Below are 6,000 nucleotides of genomic sequence, written 5' to 3'. Positions count from 1 at the left end.
AAATGACATTGAATCTGTTTATTCTGGCTGATTGGTTTGACTATAAAGAGGGGCTTTAAGATCATAATTGTAGATACTCCCAAAATTGAATGAACTAATTCTATGGCTCCAAATTTTTGATGAATATATATTTAAAGTACATAATAAATTTACAAAGTGATTTTTAAAAATATATCAACAAGGGTGGGTGTCTTTTTAAATGTTTTTTAATTTTTCAATTACAGTTGACATACAATATTATATTAGTTTCAGGTGTGCAACCTAGTGATTAAACATTTATATAACCTAGGAAGTGATCATCCCAATAAATCTAGTGCAAATCTGCAACGTATATAGTTATTACATTATTATTGACTTGTATCCTTATGGTATACTTTACATCCTCATGACTATTTTGTAAGAACCAATTTGTACTTCTTATTCGCTTCCCCTTTGTCACCTATCTCCCAAACTCCCTACCATCTGGCAACCCTCTAAATGTTTTCTGTACCTGTGAGTTTGTTTCTGTTTGATCTGTTCATTTATCTGGCTCTTTAGATTCCACATGTAAATGAAATCAGGTGGCATTTGTATTTCTCTGTCTGACTTACTCCATTCATCAAAATAGCCTGTAGGTGCGTACATGTTGTTGCAGATGGCAAGATTTCATTCTTTTTTATGGCTGAGTAATATTTCATTGTATATATGTACCATCTCTTCTTTAACTATTCATCTGTGAAAGGACCCCCAGGTTCTCTCCATATCTTGGCCATTACAAATAATGCTGCAATGAACATATGGGTGCACATGTCCCTTCAAAATAGTGCTTTGGGTTTCTTCAGATAAATACCCAGAAGTAGTTTTACTGGGTCCTTCTTTGTCTCTTGTTAGAACCTTTGTTTTCAAGTCTATTTTGTCTAGTATAATTATTACTACTCTAGCTTTTTTTTTTTTCATGAAATATCTTTTTTCATTCCTTTACCTTCAATCTGTGTGTGTCTTTCATTCTGATGTGAGTCTCTTGTAGGCAACAGACGTATAGGTCTTGTTTCTTATCCATTCAGTCACCCTACGTCTTTTGATTGGAACTCTTAATACATTTACACTTAAAGTAATTGTGAATAGATATGTAGTTATTTCCATTTTATAATTCATATTTTGCATCTTTTTTTTTTCACTTCTTCTTCTTTAAGTAGTCCCTTTAACATTTCTTATAATACTGGTTTGGTGTTGATGAACTCCTTTAGCTTTTTCTTGTCTGGGAAGCTTTTTACCTGTGCTTTGATTCTAAATAACAGCTATGCTGGGTAGAGTAATCTTGGTTGTAGGTCCTTGCTTTTCATCACTTTGAATATGTGCCAGTCCCTTCTGGCCTATGACATTTCTGTTGCAAAATCAGCTGACAATCTTATGGGAGCTCCCTTGTAGTTAACTAACTGCTTTTTTTTGCTGCTTTTAAGATTCATTCTTTGTCTTTAACCTTTGGCATTTTAATTATGATGTGTCTTGGTGTGGGCCTCTTTGGGTTTAGCTTGTTTGGGACACTCTGCACTTCCTGGGTTTATAGGTCTATTTCCTTTGCCAGGTTAGGATAGTTTTCCACCATTATTTCTTCAAATAGGTTTTCAATTTCTTGCTCTCTTTTCCTTCTGTTATCCCAATAATGTGAATGTTGGAATACTTGATGTTGTCCCAGAGGTCCCTTAAACTCTTCATGTTTTTGGATTCTTTTTTGCTGTTGTTGTTCTGACTGGGTGTTTTCTGCTACCCTATTTTTCAAATCACTGATTTGGTTCTCAGAGAGCTTTGTTCTGTTCTTTAACTTGGGACATGTTTCTTTGTCTGCCTATTTTGGCTGTCTCCTTATGTTTGTTTCTATGTATTAGGTAGAGCTGCTATGTTTCCCAGTCTTAGCAGAGTGTCCTTATGTAGAAAGTGTCCTGTGAGGCCCAGTGGCACAGTCTCCCTGGTTACCTGAGCCGGGTGCTCCAGGTGTGTCCCTTGTGTGGGTTGTATGTGCCATCTTGTTGTAGTTGAGCCTGGTTGCTGTTTTCATGTCAATAGCAGGGATTGGCCCATAGGTTGATTTGTTTTGAGGACTGGCTGTAAGTATAGTGTAGGAGCTGTTTTGCAGGGGCTGACCCTACAGAGCAGGATTTGCTTTAGCGGGACACTGGTGCCTGCCTGGAGGCAGCCAGGTGGTGCTCCGGCTAGACAGACACCAGCCACCAGATGTTCCATCCCTGGGCCTCCTGGGAGGGACCCACCACAGGCAAGTTCAGCCTTCACTTGTGCCCTACCAGAGGTCACTTAGTATGAGCTACAAATTGATCCACAGAATTCTTCCACCCATGCTGGGCTTAGACATGCCTGGGAGAAGCTACGCTCAGAACTGAGGCCAGCTGCCGCTAGTGCTAAGCTTGGCGCTGCTTAGCAAAAGGTACAGGGCATGTAACAAGGCCAGATGCTGCTGGTTTGGGGTTTGTGAACCTTTGAGAGATTTTAGAAAAGTTCACAGCATGAGCCAAGATAGGCCATGTGTATGGAAAAGCCATTGGAAACAGCTTGTGTGGGACCACAATTTGGGTGGGACGAGGCTTCAGGGAATCACCAGGTAGGGGCAAACAATACGGCTCCCATGGTGTGTACAGCCTGGAAGGGAGGAGGACTCAACAAAGGATCAATGGCCTTCTGCCAGCACTTCTGTCTGGGAGAAAGCTGCCTCTCCAGCCCTCATCCTGAAGCCAGAAAATGCAGTTCTTCCCCATATGTCCCTGGTGCCTTTCGAGCTTCTACCCCAGCACTGGAGCTCAGAGTGAGTGAGCCCATCAGAGAGTAAGTCCATGCATGGGCCCTTTAAGAGGAACATCTGGGACTCCAGCCAGTCTCCATCTCATTTGGCCACAATCTCTGCTGGTTTCCACAGCCAGAAGTTGTGGGAATTATCTTCCTGGTACTGGAACCCTGAGCTAGGGATCCTGGTGTGGGGCTGGGACCCCTCACTCCTCAGCAGAGATTTCCACAGCCTAGATATCCCTCCCAATTTTTAACTGCCACATGCGGGTATGGGGACTAGCCTGTTCTGCATCTCAACCACTCCTACCGGTCTCACCGTGGCTTTTTCTGTATGTCCTAGTTATAACTCTTCTGTTCAGCTAGACTTCAGGTGATTCTCAATGATGGTTGTTCTGTAGTTATAATTTTGATGTGGTCCTGAGAAGAGGAAACCACAGCATTTATTTACTCTACCATCTTAAGGGCAGATGTCTTGAATTTAACAATATTTAGATTTTTCCAACATTTTGAATTATGGTAAATAGGGTGCCTCCATGTGAAAGACTAACTGCTACAATTAACAGTCATTCAGTGGGCCATGGTAATGCTTTCTTGGTATTCTTCCCAGAGAGTAAAAGCATAAATATGTCAGAGTCTGTAAAAGATCTTGGATTTTACCCTACTTAAAAGCTAGTAAAATAGTCTCTTAAGGTTTTATTGATGCAGGCAAAAGACATGAAACTCATAGGTCAGAGACTATGACCTTTATTACTGTTGGCACAGCAAGAAGCATGAGCATGATACTGGTCTGCATTGATTTCCCATGTCCTCCAAGTCCCACTGGGATAATGCAAGTAGGTGCATAGACTTATATAAATGCCATGTACACTGTGGGTTTGTATCATACTGAGCTTGAGGGATTTAACACTTTTATAGCAAGCAGAAACAAGCCTGTTCTTTGTCTGGGGAGAGATGTTACCTTATCTCAAGGTTGCTTACTGCCCTGAGAAATGGCCCAGATAAAAAGCAGCCAGAGCCTTGCATTCTTAGCATGCTCAGAAAGAATGTGCCGGCACATTCAGGGCCCAAGGCAGATTGCCTCTCCCAATAAAATACTCTCATAACTGGGTAACAAATTCTCCTGCGAGTCATGTAGTCCCCATTTCTTAGCTTTCAACAAAATTGAAGGAGAACCTCATCAAGTTGTTTAACTGAGGATAATAAATACTTTCTTGATAGAGCCCATGAAATTTGAGAGTCACAGATCATTAATAATAATTCTGATTATAGACTACTACATAATTTCTGGCGTAAAATTCATTTGTGGACCAAAGAATTTTGAGAAACTGCCATCACAAAATTCCTTCCATTCCCATCTTCTTATTTATGTGAACAAGTGCTCTCAGTGGTCATATCTATAAATGGAATAAAAAGAAGAGAGTCAATGCCAAAACTCCACCCTAACGATTAGTAATATCTATCCATAGATGTATGAACACATGGAAAAATTTGAAAAGGCCTATCAATTTCATAAGAGATATAGTCCCAATAAATGTTAATTTTTACGTTTAGCAATTATTGTTTGCCACATATTTATGCCATTTTAAGTAAATGCATACTAGCAATAATTGTAATGGTAATGCAATTCAAAAGAAAAATTATAATATTGAGCTCTGTAGTCACAGGAAATTAAGAAAATTAAAATTTGTATTTTAATTTTTAATTAGAAAGTGTCCATCTTAAATTTAATTTCAACTTTCATACATTCATTTATTGTAGTTAAAATATGATAGGGTAATGAACAAAATACTTTCAAACATAATGCACTCATTAGGATGAAATTTGTTGTGTGAAAATAGAGTAACACTGGTTCCAGAAAACAAAAACAAAAAAAAGGAACATTACAAAATTCCAACTGTTTAGAAGAGCTTGCTTTCATATTCCTTTAATGAAAGATGATGAGTGTCAAAATGCTACGGATTAGGTTTCATTAAATACATTTAAAAGAATCATATAATATTTGAATTTAAAATATCAATATTTATAACATACCAGAAATTAAGTCTTTCAAATAGTATAATTTAAAAACCCAAATATAAAAATTTTAATGTGTTAAGGAATATGTCCTTTTCCAAAATTATGAGTGGTATACACAAAAAATACATACACTACATTTTTTAAAATAATAATCTAAATGTAGAAAGACATGACAGAATATAAAAAACAAAGATGACAACCCCTGTCATTAAGGAGTTTAGCATCTATTAGGGTAAAAGGCAGTTTTGTGAGGATTAAATAAGAAAATGTGTGTGAAAGCATGGTGCTGTCCCAGACCAGGAGACTGATAAAACAGTTTTCCTTATATTTAACTTTTTTTCTACATTAAAATCTCATGTGCACCAGTTATAAAATAGAGGAGGGGGGAGAATCACATGATTGATAATTAACATCTTTTATTTAATATCTCTTTGTAAGCAAAATAGTTCAATCACCTTTGCAGTGTTTTTATTTGTTTGTTTGTTAGCCTCAAATGTTAATTTAAAAAAGAATAAGAAAATGAGTAGGGGGAGAGAGAGGAGACAGAGGGAGAGGAGGGAGAGAGAAAGAAGGAAGGGAAAGAGGGGGGGAGGGAGGGAGAGAGGGAAGGAGGAAGGAAAGAAGGAAGGAAGGAAGGAAGGAAGGAAGGAAGGAAGGAAGGAAGGAAGGAAGGAAGGAAGGAAGGAAAGAGGAAAGAGGGAAGGAAGGGATGGAGGGAGGAAGGGAGGGAGAAAGGAGGAAGAAAGGGAGGAAGGGAGGGAGGAAAAAAGCTTTAAACATGACATGCACTGTGTCCCCAAACCCAGCAACTGGGATAACTTTTGTGTTGATTTAAGCACACATTTAACCAAATGAATTTTCCATTGTTCCCACCTGTTTCCCAAATAGCTTCAACTGTTCTGCTTTTGACCTGCTTTGGCTCAATCCTACATGGAATCTGCGCTCTTGGAATACTCCCACTCCTGGGCTCCTCCACCACAGAGTTGCCTTAGCAGCAGCTGGGAAAACCAACTAAGGAACAGCTGGTTTCCAAGGCCCCACATGTCTGCCATCCCCGAGGGTGAAGAGCAGTTTTCTGCAATAACTGTATTTGGGGGACATATTTCATTAAAATAACACTTCACACTTGTGTGGTATCACGCCGTTGACAGATAACTCTCACAGTCACTACCTCATTTGGTCTCACTTGGTGTTCAGAACAAACCTGGC

The sequence above is a fragment of the Rhinolophus sinicus genome, chromosome 2 (assembly GCF_057876585.1).
Source record: "Rhinolophus sinicus isolate RSI-liver-muscle chromosome 2, RSI-T2T, whole genome shotgun sequence".
Lineage (NCBI taxonomy): Eukaryota > Metazoa > Chordata > Mammalia > Chiroptera > Rhinolophidae > Rhinolophus > Rhinolophus sinicus.
The sequence above is the reverse complement of the archived record's forward strand: the minus strand, read 5'-3'. Positions refer to the sequence as shown.